This window comes from Quercus lobata, chromosome 3, assembly GCF_001633185.2.
Source record: "Quercus lobata isolate SW786 chromosome 3, ValleyOak3.0 Primary Assembly, whole genome shotgun sequence".
In the NCBI taxonomy this organism is placed as follows: domain Eukaryota; kingdom Viridiplantae; phylum Streptophyta; class Magnoliopsida; order Fagales; family Fagaceae; genus Quercus; species Quercus lobata.
In genome coordinates this window covers 14,360,191-14,378,148 of record NC_044906.1, presented here as the reverse complement: position 1 = coordinate 14,378,148, position 17,958 = coordinate 14,360,191, and the positions used below count along the sequence as shown (strand labels likewise).

Here is a 17,958-nt window from a genome sequence, read left to right as displayed (position 1 = left end):
TTGTAGACTGGAAAATCAAATTACGAGTTTCTTGCTTGTTGATTTTAAAAATTATTCTTATAGGTTGTTTTAGTGTGGAAAATCAAATTATCTTTTCCCTTCCTGTTGATTTGAACATGCTTTCTTTTTGTCATGAAAAGTTGGTTATGTGGGTTGGTGTCCATTTGTTTCAACTTTCAAGTTTTATTCATAGAAAAAATTGTGATTTTCTATGCAAGCCAAACATTGGAAAGTGTTTTTCAAATGCATTTTTAGGAATGCAATCATACATTGGAAAACCATTAGCTTTTACGCCGAAATGAATGGTGCCAGGTGGTTAAGTTTGCTTGCCGGTTCCCTGGTAGCTGATTGAAGAGAGATGGCATGCTATATGGTCTCTTCATTTATGTTGTATAGGGACCAAATTAGGAAATTACAATTTTCAGCCCAGAAATTCGAATATGTGCTAAGGACCAAAGTGTGTTTTTACTTTTTCGGCTAAAAATATGTAAAAATAAAATTTTTGAATACTACTTATTGTGATCTCTCTGCACATTGTCAACAAACACCGTTGAAGTGTATGTGTCTTTGTGAAAACTTACTGACATGTATCCGAGAAGTTTTGCCAACTATGTGTTTGTTTATTCCATATGCTATAATTTTGCTGTACTACCTATCAAAAAAACATGTTATAATTTTTTTGTACCGTTTTGTGAACACCTTATTAGAACTTATTTATTGAAGTGGTTTTCATTGTTTGGCACCAATTTCTGCAGGACAAATCATTTCATCGTATCAGAGATCTTGAATGAGAGATTAAATGATATTACTTTTCCTAATGAATTCACATCATGTGTTTTTGATATATTCAAGAGATCTGTTGGAGTTACTAATTCTGTGTTGCAATGCAAGTCTGGTCTTCCAACAGGCTTGACTGCGATTGATGTTCTTGGGTATTCGCTCATCATTTTGAGAGATATCTGTGCCAGCAAGAGGAGTCTGGGAAGCTCAAAGGAGGATGATTCAATGGATGCTGTTGATATGCTACTATCTTCTGGACTAGTAGAAATGCTTTTGTGCTTGCTTGGTGAGCTTGAGCCCCCAACCATAATAAGGAAAGGCCTCAAACAAGGTGAAAACCAAGACAGTTCAAGTTCTTATTCATTGAAGCCTTGTCCTTACAGAGGATTTAGGAGAGACATTGTTGCAGTCATTGGCAATTGTGCGTTCGGAAGGAAGCAAGTACAAGATGAGATTAGACAGAAGAATGGGATTCTTCTGCTTTTATACACTGTGTTACTGATGAAGATGATCCATTCTTGAGGGAATGGGGCATTTGGACAGTGAGAAATTTATTGGAAGGGAGTACAGAAAACCAACATGCAGTAGCAGAGTTGGAGCTTCAAGGATCTGTTGAGGTGCCTGAATTAACTGGACTTGGTCTTCGAGTGGAGGTGGATCCAAAAACTCGGCGTACAAAGCTTGTAAATATCTCATGAAAAAGTTCCAAGCTGCAAAAAGAGCTTGGCTTGGCTGGAGCTGATAACTGTTTAGGATAAATTTCATGCTCATGCATGATATGAATTTGGTGTCAGGTTTTCATTTACTAGTTAGTAACTCCACGCTAGCATCATTCTTCTCTGATTGTAGTCTCATGTTTTGTGTATAATGGGAATGTTGAGGATGAAGCTAATTTATAGAGAACTTTTGGTAGATACATGCATTAGAGCAAGAGGTGGATTGAATTGAGATATATCTTTAAATCTGCACTGTCATATCTAGTTCTGTTTACTGTCTCTAGATTTTAAAAGAAGAAAAAAGTTTTGTATTGTCTCCGTTGTAAACTGTCTCTATTGTAAGAGCTTGACGCATCTCCTTCAGCTTTTGCGTTAACAGAAGGTGTAGAACTCTGTGTGTGTGTGTGTGTGTGTGTAGTGTTGACTGGGTATGTATCCTTGTTTGGAGTTGTCATTTGCTGTATTGATGTTGTGCCTTTAGGACGTTAAAACTTGCAGTGAAGTTCATTTTTGCGAGTTTGCATATAAGGGTCATCAAATAGCCCATGACCCATGGACTGGCCCAGTAGCCCGCTAGCCCACCAGGCTAATGGGCAGCCTAGCCCGGTAATATTGAAGCCCGTGGGTAGCCTAGTAGCCCAATGAGACAGGCTATGGGTTGGTTTCTTTACCCATGGGCGCTCGGTGAGCCGGCCCATTAGCCCAGCCCAGTAGCCCGACCCGTTAGCCTGACACATTGCCCAAAATTTATAACAAAATAATTTGGAGGTTGGGTGGGTGAGGGATTGAACTTTAGACATTATAAAAACTTTAAGATCACACACCTAACCACTAAATACTTGGAATGACTGTGATACAATATGCATAATAAATATATATTTTGGTATTAGTCTAGTAGTTTTGATTTTTAAAACAAAGTTACTAAGATGACTATTGTCCTACCTCTGTGCCTCTGGAAAGAAAGTCATTCTTTCCTTTGATAAATTCCAATTCTTTTCCTACAAGTTACAATTATAGAAGAAATTCCTTAAAAAAAAAAAAAAAAAAAGCCTTACTGTTGGTTGAAAGAAATTCTTTCCTTAATAAGTTGATATTTGATTCTTCATATATTTCCTTTAAGAATTGATATTTTATTCTTCAAATATTTCCTTTAAGAGTTGATATTAATTCAATGTACTTATTTATTCTTATCAATAAAAGTTAATTAATCTTATTTTAGTACTTTTTTAAGAGGTATATCTTAGTATTTTTTTTTAATAAAATCTTTTTAGTAGATTTAATTGTTCAATTTGATAGTTTGTAATAATATATAGTTATAATTTTTTTAGTTAAATTTTTATAACCCCATTGAAAACCTATTGAAAATGCCCATGGGTGGCCCATTAAACCCACCTCACTAACCCAGCCCGCTAAAGCCCAAATGGGCATTGCCCATGGGTAGAGCCATGGGCTAGGGTTTTTCCATCCAGCCCAGCCCGACCCAGCCCATTGACTAGTCAACAGCCCATTAAGCCCAGCCCATTAGACCCATGGACCAAGTAAAAACGGGTCGGGTCGGCCCAGCCTGGCCCATTGACGAGGCCTATTTGCATAGCTAGGCTTCTGAAATATTAGCTCTTAGCGCATGAGAAAATAAGTGTGCTACAGACAACACAATTACATTACTTCCAGGATGAGAGCAGTCATAGGTAAGAATATCCCAATTTAAGGGACAGAAAAGGGAATCATGATCCAAATTTCTGGCAGTTTGCATAAGCATATCTGGACTTCTGAAATATTAACATGCAGTACATTTTTATATATAAAAAAAGTGTCACAAACAACACATGCGTTAATTCCAAGATGAAGGGACAACATTGGGATCCAGTCATTACCTATCATTGTGAACTTTCTTCTTCGCTTGTCATGAACCAAATTTCTGGGCAGTTTGCGTAAGGCAAATCTGGACTCTCTGAAATATTAACTCGTAGAGCATGAAAGAAAAAGAAAAAGAAAAAGTGCCACCAACAGCACAGATATCTTCCTTCTAAGATGATGGTTGTCACAGATAACACAATCCTAATTTACAGGACCAAAAAGGAATGAGCAATGGATAGGAATTTCTTAATATTGAGATCTTTCTCCTTCCCTCATCATGACCTGAATGCTCCAAGAAACAGGAGTTTTCAGAAAGAAGCAAATTCAATGGCAAGCTGCATCTAAAAACTTATCGAGCTGTAAAGTTTCAGAGTGAATTGTAGCCTGTAACTTTTTGCTCTTGTTCAAAGAAAAAAACTGCACTTGTATAAACTCTTCCCTCTTACCACAAACTTTTTGTTGGAGAGTTGTAAAGAACGTATACTTTCAAACATTTCAAGTTGGACTTTGAACACATACAAGAACCTGACTGATTCTTTGTGTGAGTATATTACACTGAAATATACAATAAACTACAAACAAATTGCAACACTATACTACTAAAACAAGAGGAATATGGAAAAAGAACTGTACACCATCGTGAGATTTGGACATATGACATATAAATGTCAAAAACTTGATCATACTCCGTAATTTCTTTCTCATCTAAATTTGCTAGCAAGTAGAAGCTAGAAATGAGCTGCTCAGATGGTTAGATTCTCCTGAATGGCAAGAAATGAACCCACAATACTTCCGCCAACATCCGTAATTTCTTTCTCACCTTGCCCTTTCGATCAACTTCAACTGGATATTTTAATGGGTGGCCTGTCATCTCTATGATCTCATTGGCTGCAAACTGTTTCCAGTTCATCTCTCCCAGTGATCTTACTCTTCTCACACAATCAAGAGATTCTAGTTGTTTGAAGCAGTCTTCAGTAAATCCAAGATGTTCTGCCCATAATGACATCCTATATCCATAAATCTATGAAATACACATTCACATGAAATAGAAAGTCAGTTACTGTAAGTCTAGTTAAAAACCAGTAAGAGTGATGAAATAGTAGCATTTAGTTGAGCAACAAACAAATTAAGTTCTTTCATATCTCTTAAAAGTTTTACTACTCATTGTTTTTGGTATATCTAGGCTGTTATAAATTTCATAATTTTTTGTGGCAGTACCACCTTTCTTGGAATTGACACTACTTTTGTTTTTCATATCAGTCCAATCTAGAAAATTTTAAGTAACTTTACTGAAAAAAAAAAAAAAAAAAAAAAAAAAAAAAATCATTCCCTGGTACCCTCAGCTTTGGAGAAAATTATTGGCTGGGAATTACCTTATTGAAAGATGTATTATTTGGTGGATTGATCTTATATGTGCAAATGCATGGCTGAAGAAGCTGATATAGCAAGCATAGAAGTTCTTTTGCTTGCAATACAGCTCCTCTTTGTTTAAAATTGACCATATGGAGGGAGAGGAATAATTGAACATTCAATGGTGTGGAGCTCTTTGCTATTGGGTTGAAGTCAGTGAATTTAAGATTGTTGTTCGAGTGGTCCTGCATGCTTTGGTGAAAATGACATGCATTTATGTTGCAGATTTTATTGATTTTCTCTCTTTGCGATTATAATCTTTTGATTATGTAATTTTTTTAGGAGAATCCTCTGTAATTTTTCACCCTTTGGTTAAACAAGAAATGATATTCACTGGTACATCAAACTGCTCAAGTAACTTCAAGAAAAAAATGAATGCATTTACTCTAGGAAACAGTATTCACTCCATCATTGTGGTTTAATGAGTTTGGTACATTTTGATTGAAATCACAATGTCACAACTGAAAACTTTTTCAATGTGTGCCAGTGTAGGTTCTCTAAAAGAGAAATTTTTTAAGAAATGTCTATGGTTAAATAAACCATTGATTATGCATCTAATTGGAAAATCATATCACACTTTTTAAAGATTGAAGCTTTATTAAATTTTATGGATGTAGGCCTTCTTGCTTCCCCTAGATCTTATGTCCATGTGATCATGTGACTTACATAGTAACTGAACTACTAAACGATTTTTTTGATATTTTTACATTTTAAACAGAAAAAATTATCTTTTATTTTCAAGAAATCTAAAATTTTAAGCTGTTCCTGGTTAATTCCAAAATATTTCCAGTTCCATGCAATTGAAAATGAAGAGCCAAAAGGTTTCCAAAAAAAAAAAAAAAAATTTGAAGAGCCAAAATTATATCAGCTTAAGGATACAACAATAAAATAAATGATTCTGTTGAGTGTTCAATTACGCTTAAAGATGGTCCTAAAGTTTGAGATCCCATGCAGATATGAAATTGTTGTATTTCAATATTTCTGTTACGATGAATGCTTTTCTGGTATTGCAATTTTTGTAGAAAGTTAATAAAGGGTTTAAAAGTAATTCATAACATCTAGGAACGACATAATCTACTACATGTAAAAGAAGCAGTTCTTTTTATCAACACAAATAGCAAATCAGAAGCTGCTGAATAAGCTTGTCTCCGATATCTTTCTATTTCAACCAAACAACATTCCAGTGAAAAACATAATCAGTTATTATCTATATCTAAACTTTCAGACAAAAAGATATACCCTTCCCCTGAAAAACCTTGGAAATGAATCTTCCTAACCTTTTTATGGCAAAGAGGAAAGGTTTTATTTGCTTTTCCCAGAATTTGTTTAAATTGAAATGCTCTTTCTTTTTTTTCCTTTTCTTTTTTTGAGAAAGGGGAAAAAGGGGGGGGGGGGGGGGTTGGGGAGAGGATATCAACATTTGAGAAAACATAATACTTTTTAATTTTTCTCTTTTTTGTTTTGTTTTGTTTTGTTTGTATGTTTTTTTGTATATTAACAGTCCCTTTTTCTGTAAATAAATTACCACTGTTGAGTTTCTGCATTTGAATGCAAAGCCAAAAGAAAAAAAAAAGTGTTTCTATGATCAAACAGCTCCTTAAGTAACTAAGGTTACCTGTCCATGTGGATCAGAATATTTTCTTGCACAGGTATGATTCGGTTGATATGCTCCCATTGCAATCTCAGTGTCTCTTGTGCCCTCCATGGAGCGCTGGTTGATATTTGCAGAACCCACTATTATGTATTCGTCATCAACTATCATGCCCTTTGAATGAACATAAATCATAAATCGTCGGTTTGTTTGACTCTGTGCCTGGCAACACCAATATACAACTCATATATTAGTACATTTACTGAATAAGAGCATGTCTGAGACTCTGAGGAACCAGAAGAACAATAGTTAGGAGTGTTTTCAAGGATCAAAGAAGTATCTGGAGTTCAAACATGCTCCAGACAAAAGTTCAATGATTATATGTACATTATATAATATATGTATGAAACATCACATACAGAATCTGAAAGATTCTCTACTTATACACTAGAAGAAGGTCTCTCCTGTGTATAAGAACAAGTGGTACTAAAAATGATGGCTAAAATATTAATTACTTTTAGAGGAAGAGAGATCTGAGGAGTGTTAGCTGGAGTAGGATTTCCAGGCACTGTAGTGTCATATCCATCTATGGCTTCACAATTGCCGAGGCAGAAGAAGTTCAGATAATCTTGTGGTGAGTATGCTTCCTCAAGCCCAACCTCCACCAAAGCCTTGTAGATGGTCTCATACATCATTTGCATTGTTTTATTCTGCAATAATCAATAACTCAAGATCAAGAAATGCATTTATCAGCCACTAAAAAATGCTATAAATTTTACTAGAAATGGGGCCATTTGATGCCCAGTCCATATAGTTAAAAATTGATGAGTCCATTTTGGAATACACATTTCTATAACACTGAAATGAGTCCTCTTCTTTGGATCCCCCTCTTTGCCGCGCGCCCCCCCCCCCCACCCCCCCGCGGGGGCCTGCTTCTTTTCAAATCTATTTTTGGAATAACGGAATGATGCAGTATAAAGATAAGCAGAAAAAATAACAATCCAATATTTTCTGAATCATCTCAAAAAAGAAGAAAAAAAAAAATATCTCTGAATAAAATATCTCTTCATATAAACTATCAAAATTCCATACTGGAATCCTACATATGAAACAAATCAATTCCTATCGAGAATGTTCCTTGGTCCCACTATAGAATTCAATGAATTAAGAAGTTTGATATGCTGGAGTGAAGCTTCCACTTTCTAAAATCTTTTGTCCAGGAAAGATGGAGGGTCATGGGTGGGTTGAGAATTGTGTATGAGTTAGTAGCATGAGAGCCATATTTTGTGGCAAAACAATTTGGTGACACAGCCATGAGGACTTACAGGAGAAAAACTCCAGTTTGAATTCCTCATGGAAAAAAAAAAAAAAAAAAAAGAATCTCTAGACTGGCATTTACAGAAATCTGCCATTGAGCTCTAGCTCAAACACTACCACCTCCTAGCATAATAAAGGGTGGAGTAAGATTGTAGGTTCAAATCCATTGGGCATGTGTGTAAACTTACCAATGAAAACAGTGGCATTTACAATTTTCAAATAACCCCATCACAGACCCTCACCCCCAAGGCCGTGTCAACTCTATCTTAAATGACCAAAGTATATCTTTCCTAATACCAACAAACAAAAGATACATATTTCTGGGTAACAACAAAAACTTCTTTCACCCTTTAAGTTACACAAATTAGCTTTAATAGAATTGCTGCATTATTACAGGGGCGGAGCTACATGGCCCCCCCAAAATTTTGATTTCTTCTATTGTTATGCTATGAGTCTGATAGCAAAAAATAAGTAAAAGGCTACGGTCCCCTTGAAAATAATGACCGGCCCCCCCAATTCTTTCTAGGATATCTACTTAGTCCAATAGATAACCCAAAGTCCTTAAATAAAATACTAGTTAGCTCTCCCAATTGTCCAAATGATTTGTTGTCAATCCAAATAGCTAATAGACAATAATCCACACTCTCAAAATATCATCTTTTACCACTCATTTTCAAACAAAAATTTACTCTTTTTTTCCATCATTCTCAATCTCAAGAAGCCACCTACAGGATTCTCAAAGAAAATAGAATTTATCACTGCTACTTTTTCTCCTGGTAAAAGCCCACACTGCCCCATGTTTTTTTCCTCTCATTGTTGATTGCTCTAAACACATTAACTCTCTTCTCAACAAGGGTAGAAATCAAATAAACTCCTTTCATCTAAAAAAAAATTATCCATATTTGCTTTCAGTTCTAGCTTCTTCTTGTGTCTCAGTATTTCAGGTTTGTTTGTTTCTTCAACATCATATGGGCATTTAGATTTATGATTTTTATATATATGATAATGGGCATTTAATTTTATGAATATGCTTTGTTTATTAAGTTGTTCAATTTTTTGCATTTCTATATGATAATATATTATATCTCTTTCCATATCATCATATTTTTTTTAAATTTGAAATTAGGAGCTGAATAATTCATTAAAAAATAAGAAAATTTTCAATATTATGGATATTGATGGGTTGTTGGTGCTTAAAATAATAGTATGCAAATTTTTGTATGTGTATGGTAAAATAGACTGCTTTTTGTACTTCCATTAATATTTAAGAATATAACAATATATCAAAGTTGATAATTTTGTATTTATATATTTATGAATTATGATTTTTCTATCAATATTACAACTTGGCCCCCCAAGTACGAATTCCTGGCTACGCCCTTGGCTGCATATGGAGAACCTTCTGGCAAAGCTTTTTACTATAAGGCACTTAGCTAATAAAAGATGTGAGGATGAAGAGATAGGGAAAAAGATGAAAAAGGGATACCAGTAGGGGTCTATGTCATTCAGAATGCTAAGTATAATAGCAAAAGCCTTCCCTGACTGAACATAGGTTGCAATTCTCAGTCACTAATTGGAATCTACCTGCCAACATAGAATCCTCTGAGTAGCAGCACCATCTGGCCACATTGGGATAACAATATATATTCAGAAAATCTCTCATTTGCTCTAATTTTCTCAGCAATCTTAAGGGCAATTTCCATTGGAATCAAATTATTAGCGCCTGCAGAAAAACAGTATGAGCAAAATTCAGCAAACAAAACAAGAAAATGAAATCATGAGACACCTTATTATCCAGTAAGTGATTTCCCGGGAAGATAATAGCACAAAAATGCAGTCATTTAAAATGGAGCAGCACAGTGAGAGTATTTTGTCAAAAACAGTAAATAACTACATATAACACCTACTATAATCAGTTCTAATTCTGCCAATCCCAATTTGTGACTTGCAACTGATTAGCTATTGAAAAGAATTAAAGCTCTTTTCTTGACTTCATCACCATTCTTTATTCATCATCTTTCTTAAATACCTGCGTAAGTGCCTTTATCACTGAAAGGCAATTTAAAATTTTAATTGATTAGTTTCTATTTCTAGCCATCCATTAAGTATATGCGTAGGCTAAACTTGACCAAACAATGGAAATGGTAGGTTACTTTTTATTTGAACCTCCTTTATGCATGTCCAACTTTCAGATTCTAACTGTGGACCTGCTATTCACCGAGAATAAATCTGATTCCATTAACTTTAACCTCATACAAATGCACAGCTCATGTGGATTTCTGTTGGTTGTGGAAATTATGACACCATCAGACAGCAACAAGTTCTAAATTTTTTTTTTTTTGGAAAAATAATTTAATAAATAATTTTTTTTGTTCTAAATTTTTATAAGATCAAAGATAATAGTTCCTCTACATATCATGGCTATCAGTGTGATCCATTTATGTTAAAATTAAAGTTTTCTCACCTATATCTTTATGTGAACTCCAATTGTATGAAGATCCAATGAAATACTGGTTCTCTATATAAATGAAATGCTGGGCAGCACGAATGACCTTTACATATGCCGTATTTATGCTCATGTCAATCTGCAAGTTCTTCCCACACACCAGGTTCTGTTACAACAAAGTAATTAATTAACTTTCAGGCACATGAAAAGAGAGAAAGGGAGGTAAACTGAAATTAGCGAAAATTCATAAAGGTAATCACGAAGTTTCACCTCACCTTGCTTGTGGCATCTCTTGGATCCTTAGGGAACCCTTTAACAGAATTTGAATCAATAGAACGAAAAATCTGCAGTTGCAAGCCACAGAAAATGAATAAGATAATTTAATCAATAAGCTAATACACACTACAAAAACAAATTGCGAATCAACACTCCTTTTCGACCTGAGCCAAGGCCCTAGGGCAATTAAGACCATCTTACTTGAACATGCCAAGCTTCTGGATCATTATCATTAGTCCAAGGAGCATCTGTGAGTCCAATAATCTCCTGAATTATTTCTAGCCTGAGCAACGCATCATCATATTACATTTTCAGTTTTTTAATCCCACGGGGTTTTGCAGCCTTAAGCCAGCGGTCCTCAAAGTTAGTCAGGACATCATATGCCGCTGGACCATCAATTCTAGAGTGCAAGTCATGCCATGGCTCTCGTGGACAACCAGCAGTGTTACCCTGTTGAGGTAATAACCCACCATATAAAAACTTGGTTGATTACTTTAAAAGACAACTATAAATTAAAAGTATTACAATATTTGTTGCATATATTTGCAATTTTATCGGAAGAAAATTTTATATTAATATAGCATTTCCATATCCATTTAGCTGAACATTCCACCAAGATTTTCAGTTGCTTGACTTCAAAAACCAAATTCAGGAATTTAGGATATTTGTTGCAAGTACATTTGTTCAAGCTGTGTTTCTTTGCACCTTCCAATGACTAAATGGGATCAGGATATCAGATAGGTTTATGCCACAATATTCCACATGTTACTTGCAAATTTTTTTCTCTGGTTTCAATTTCTTAGCACTTGAAATGAGACTAATTTGCCCCATGTATCATATCACAGGTAGGATCTCATGATACAGTATAGGGTTTGTTTTTTAAGTCATTAGTTCTGGTACTTGTAAACACAAATCTCAACTCTTATAGAAGTTCTGTGCATTAATAACAAAAGTTATCAATGTGCCAAACAAACAATATGGTACTGCAGAACTATATAGCTACCGAAAATTGTTCAACCAGTATTAGGATAGGGATTAAGAGATTACCGCGTAATTAGGATTGTGATAGTCATCCTTGTGGACTGTTCGTAGTGTCCTAAATATAGGGTGCTATGGAGTATCATATCGCCCATCACATAAATCAAGTCCTCCAACAAAAGCGATGATTTTTCTTCTAAAATTTCCAGCATCAGCATCCACAATTACAGTTTTTTGATGGTGTGTATAGATTGTTTCGACTTCCTGATAACATGAAGTGAGAATAAATTCAAACTTCAACACCAATTTCAATAACAAAACAAATACAGTTTTCTTGTTTGGATAAGTCCAAATACAGTTATAGATAAGGACATTTACATAACTGACTTTTTTTCATGCTCTCAACTATAAACAATACAATGTTATATTTTTGAAAATCAATTCAAGCCATACATTACCAGATAATGGTATTAACAGTTAAAACAATAAGAAAATCGTATTATGCATTTAGCCCTCACTTGTAGCTTAGTAGCAATGCAACTAGGATGATCCCTTTATTTACCATCTGACACATCAAAAAGCTAAGATATCAGTACCAATGTCTGAAAGATTTACTTTGAGCGTTAATATTACATGCTAAATTCTTATTCGGTTTTTAAAGCCACCAGGTCAGACAGCTCACAGTCATCTACTTTAGGCGCCAAACCTCAGCTAGGGTCAATGACTAGATGGTGGATCCACATTTAGCGAACCATATTGATTATCAAAAATGTAGGACACAACCTCTCTCTCCCTCTCCACCCCCCCCCCCCCTCCTCTTTGGATGGAATGTATGGTGCAGCATTTTATATAAATATATATATATTTATTTATTTAAATCATTAAGAAAATTGGTAAGTATATTTCTCAAGAAATCTTACCACTCCCCAAATTTTGCTTTGTAGTTTAAAGGTAATTATCCCTCATGAATTGCACAGTGCACTGGTTGGACACTGGAACAAGGTTAATCAAGCAGAGAATCACACAATAAGTGCAGCATTAATCCTTCAATGACATATGCAAGTTTCCTCCATAGTTTTCTCCAACCAATGCCTGCAGGGTTGAGTTCCAGAAGGGAAAAAAAAAAAAAAATCAGAATCTTTAAATATCATCTCTTAATAGAATAGGAAATAAATGTTAGGCACATGAATACTTTGGGTGTGGGTGTGTGTGAGAGAGAGATTATGGAGAAATTAAGCTTCAAATTCAACACTAAAAGATGAATGCAGATGATACAAAAGCATGCTGAAGTCAAAATTTAAGACTCACACCAGCTATACTACATTTGTAGTCTCCATGAAAATGTATATTTAGCAATAATTGGGTTATCATGCATAAATATATGCTCCAAAGGGTCCTGAGCATGATTTACAGTAATGGTGTATCCCCTCTACTAATTAATAATTAAGACAATATGAACACATGATGACATAGATTTATCATATCAAGAAAGCAGTACAGTGTTTACCTAATAGCAAGAAAGCAACTTAGGCAGTTAAAAGTTTATGCATATTTTTATTGAAACCAAAATGTAGAGGACAGTATTCAACTTGTATGAATCTCTTTATAGAGGTACAATAGATCCCTTCAGAAAAAATTTCTTTAAAACATACACTAAGTCCAAATATGGATAGTATTTCCGAGGTGACACAATTGTAAGATAAATCTATGAACTATTAAGCCTGTAACAACCCGGAGAAACCACAAAACACTGATGCCGTTAACAACCCAGTCCACTTCTGTCTTACAACACACTTTAGTTTTTACCACAAATTTGTACAAAAATATTACCCAGTTTTTTCTATTTATTATTTATAAATATAAGTCAAGGCCACAAATTAGCAAACTGAAAACTTAAGGCATAGGAAATACTTTTGGAAGTGAGTATAAGGCAGTGATCCTAGCAGCTAAAGACACAAAAGTGTTTTACATGTATGTGAGTAGCTGCTTGGGGACAGCCTCAACATTGGCAAGCTTTCACTAAAAATCAGAATTGTTCCTGAAATGCCACAATTTTTACAACTTCCCCCTGCAAAAATGAATGAAAAATCAAGATATTCCTTACGATTATCATTACCCCCAGTAATTAGTTTTATCCTCCACTGCTGTAGAGATGGAGGTGACATACAATATTTATGATATTAATCTCCAAGCCAAACCACAAGCCTCTACAAGGGTCAAGAGTTTCATTTTTCACTACCACAAAAAGGACAATAGGTATTAATATAATTTTTCCTTCTTGAGAGTTCAGATCTAATAAGTAGAACCTTTTCAACAAACATTCCAAACAAAATAATAGATTTCGCTTGGAATGCTAGATGCTTTGAGGATTGTGAACGGTCTATTTTTGACATTAAATCTTTCTTTTTCTGTACTCTCCTTGATTTGAGTGTAGTTTTGCCTTTTTGTTCTTGTTTTTCTCTTTCCTATCTTATTGATCATTGTAATCTGGGCTCTTCATTTGTGCCACTCTAGTACACTTCCAGTGTACTTGGTTGGTTTTTTCTAATAAAATTTCTTACGTTACTTATAAATAAAAAATAAAACAATAGTTTAACTTGCAAGGATCCATGATCTGCTTTAAAACTAAATTTGATGAGCTAATTACAACCGGATTACTTTTGTAAAACTAAAATTGATTCAAGATCTAATTTGATCCAAAACCTAATCACTAAGGATTTAAGAATTTTGGGGCTGGCTTGGGGAGAGGAGCATACCTATAGAAGGTTTCATATATAGGCTATATTTGAATTGGAATACTAGTTTTCTATAATTGGAAAACTTTGAATAATGGTTGGAACATAGTAAAGGTAACTAGTACAAGAAAGAAGATCTATGAATCTAGTCTCAAACTAGGACTCTCGAGTATCCACCTAAGAGGGCAGTATAATGCACCCAATGGCTAGTGTGACTATAATTCTTAGCAATAGTTTCATTATGAGAAATACTAAATTACAGCCTTATATAGAAAAACTGAGGAATCACTTAAATGGCTAAGTAACTTACTACAATACAAAAGCTACTGTCCTTACCAGTCTTTCATAAATTTAATTGTTACTAAATGTCTCATTTGTTCCACAAAATAATAAACTAAGATTAGTAAATATGATTATGCCACTAGTCAAGTGCTGTAAGCTCCTCTTCCATTCTATGCAAAATAGAAAAAAATTTCTTCATTTATACACTTGTTAAAGCATCCTGCATCCACAACTTTCATAATTCATAAAAACATTGGATTTCATGATCAACAAACCATCAGGTTACCATTATACCATAATTCTACCAAAGTTTCTTATCTTCTACTCAATGAACAAAGAAGTAACTTCATTTCTATATTGGTTCCAACTTTTGAGTCCAATGCCAATACATAATGATACTTAGAATTAAGTTTACATCGAAAAATATTTTGAAATACCAATCCATGGAAAAAGGTTTAATGCAACAACACGAGTGCAACAAAATTGCAACAAATAATCTAACAGATTCACACACATTCACATTTTATTTCAATCTTCTAACCTTTTCCCTCTTTCCCAACCCATAAACTCTATTCCAGTTTCAAACTAAACAACTCTCCATTGTACATTTTCATAATATTGTATCAAAAGATTTGATCTGACAATTTAGGATGAATGTATATCCTACCTATTTTTTATTCTAAAATGTGTATAAACTATAATGACAAATTTAGTGAGAAAAAAAAAAAGCTCTACATATGAGGTAAGTAATAATAACAGGGGGATTGCAGGTATGCCAAATCCATTGAAGGTCAGAATATTAGTGGTAGTAGAAAGAAGATGATCTCCAATATTAACTACTAAGTAAGGAAAATCTACTGGTATCAATGGTCTTTGGCTGATATTCAATTGACCTATCACGAGCACCAAAATTACCCCATGAGCATAACCAATTACAAACAAATTATTCTGTCATTTCACAAATACATAAAACTAATTGCATGTTCACAATGTTGCATCAACTGAAGTTCAAGATAATTTTCACAAAAATAATTTCAAATTTACAACACTAGTGCTCAACATAGTTCCAAGGAAAGATAACAAAACTAGAATAGCAACAAACAACCTAGTGCCAATACAAGAAAATAAATATCACCAAGGTAAAAGAATAACTTGCAATGAAAATACCTAGTCCTTAATCATTAGTCAATATGTTGATATGATTACATACAGTGCAAAGTAAAACAATAAGTTTACTCCAATATAGCTTTATCTAATGGGGGAGGGAGGGAGGCATGAAGCAACCAAAAGAGCCAAACTAATTACACTATTTGTTTCACTGTTGTCCCTGTGTTATATAAAAAATAACTAAATTTGTCCCCAAGGGTGGGTCCAAAGGGCCTTCCCTTGGTGAGGTTCCTCATCATGAAAAAATAAATAAATAACAAAATTTACTAATAATGGCACTCTTACTTTAGAATAGCTATCCTACATACCCTCAAATGAATAAAGGTTCAAGAATCTCTAGTAACACTCAAATCGTAGTAAGCACAAACAGGACATCAGAATTATGAAGGTTGGACACAAAATAGATCCTTCCTTTTGGCAAATGATAACTAAGAGGCATGAAAGTGAAAGAGACAGTAACTTAAACTAATTGGTATTTCAGAAGTCTGACAGCTCAATCTATTGTGGTTTTAAAATAATAGTTTAACTTACAAGCACCCATAACCTGCTTTAAAACTAAATTTGATAAGCAAATTACAACCAGGCTACTTTTGTAAAACTGAAACTGACTGAAGAACTAATTTGGTGCAGACCTAATCACTAAGAGTTTAAAAATTTTGGGGCTGGTTTAGGAAGTACATACTTATACAAGGGGTATGATATTTCACATTAACATTACATTATAAAAAATTTGAAACACCTATCCATGAGAAAGGGTTTAATGCAACAAAATGAGTACACAACAAAATCGCCACAAAAGATCGAACAGTAAAAGGAATAAACAATCTTGGGCACATAAATGAAAAGAAATACCATCTCGTAAAAAGTATAGAATTTTACTCAAAGCAAATATACCACTCACATAATGACTAGTGATAGATTAAAATATAAGAGCTGTCTTTGATCTTGAGAAACTAAATTACCTTCACCTAGACTTTAAAAGCAACTCTCAAATATTTTCATCGACTTGATTAGACGATAGCAAGTCAATAAACATGGCAGCAGCTGTTGCATTTGCTGAAAATCCCTTGTCAACCATCATTTTGAGATATTTCATTGCCTTTGCTGTCTCACCATGTTGCAATAACCCTTGGATTATTGTGTTATATGTGTGCTCGTTAGGTGAATAACCACTGCCTTCCATTTTCTCAAGCAGCTCAATCACTTCATCAATTAGCCCCTCTTTGCAAAACCCTTTGACCATTATAGTGTAAGTCCAAACATCAAGTTGCAATCCTTTTGCAAGAAGACTACTAAAGATTTCTCTTGCAGTTGTAAACTCCCCAGCATTGCGCATACTCTCAATCAAGATGTTGTAAAACACAATATTGTGGTCCAACTTTTTTTTCTTCCATCTCCTGAAACAATGCCATTGCCTTAGCAATTCGTCTATTCTTACAAAATTCATCTAACAAGATGGCATAGGTTTGGGGATCTGGATGTTGGCCATAAGCTTGCATCGAATTGAATAGCTCTAGTGCAGCCTGGACTCTCTCCACTTGACAAAACCCACCAATAAGAGTGTTGTGAGTCACAACATCAAGAATCACTCCCTTGTTGGACATTTCATGAAAGATACACATTGCCTCATCAAATTTTTTTTATTTTTACAATATCCATTTATCAATATGGTATAGCTAACCACATTGGGTGAACAACCCTTCTCAACCATCGTATGTCTTAACTACCTCATCCATTTGGTTTTGCAAACAACAACCATCAATCAAAGAATTGTAAGTGACTTTGGCAGGATCAATGCCTCTTTGAATCATCACTTCAAATACTTCTTTTGCCTCCACCAACATCCCTTCTTTGCAAAGTGTGTCCACCAATATGCTAAAGGTTCACACATTTGGCATGATCTTCCTTTGCATCATCTCATTCAACAAAGTAGCCGCCTCCCGCCACCGGCCAAAATTGCATGGTCCTTGAACTAAGGAACTGTAAGTGACAATATCTGGTTGAATGCCTTTACTCGTCATTTCAGATTAAAGGTTCAAATCCTCAATTACCAATTTGTCCTTAAATAAAGTGTCAATGACCGTGCTATAGAGCACCACATCTTGTTCAAAATTCCTATTTTCAAGTGTCCTGAGCAACCTAATAGCCAAACCAGTCTGGCCAATCTTACACAGACCGTTTACTATTGTTCCACAAGTAATTGCATCAGGTTGGTACCCTTTGTTCTCCATTTCCTCTACCAAACTCACAGCTCCAGAAATATTACCTTGAAGACAGAGACCTTTAAGGAGAGTGTTTAGAGTAGGTTGGGTAGGCTGATAACCAAGTTTCAAAATTGTTGCTAAGACAGAGAAACCAAAATCGACCCGGTTCAAATGGCTGTAGCAATTAATCAAAACATTG

The 17,958-nt window shown here is 34.6% G+C and overlaps 2 pseudogenes; one reads left to right on the top strand and one right to left on the bottom strand.

Annotated features, from left to right (window-relative positions):
- Positions 1-298: 298 nt before the first annotated feature.
- Positions 299-1,724, top strand: LOC115980388 (annotated as a pseudogene).
- A 2,372-nt stretch (positions 1,725-4,096) lies between these two features.
- LOC115980387 lies at positions 4,097-16,891 on the bottom strand (annotated as a pseudogene).
- Positions 16,892-17,958: the final 1,067 nt, after the last annotated feature.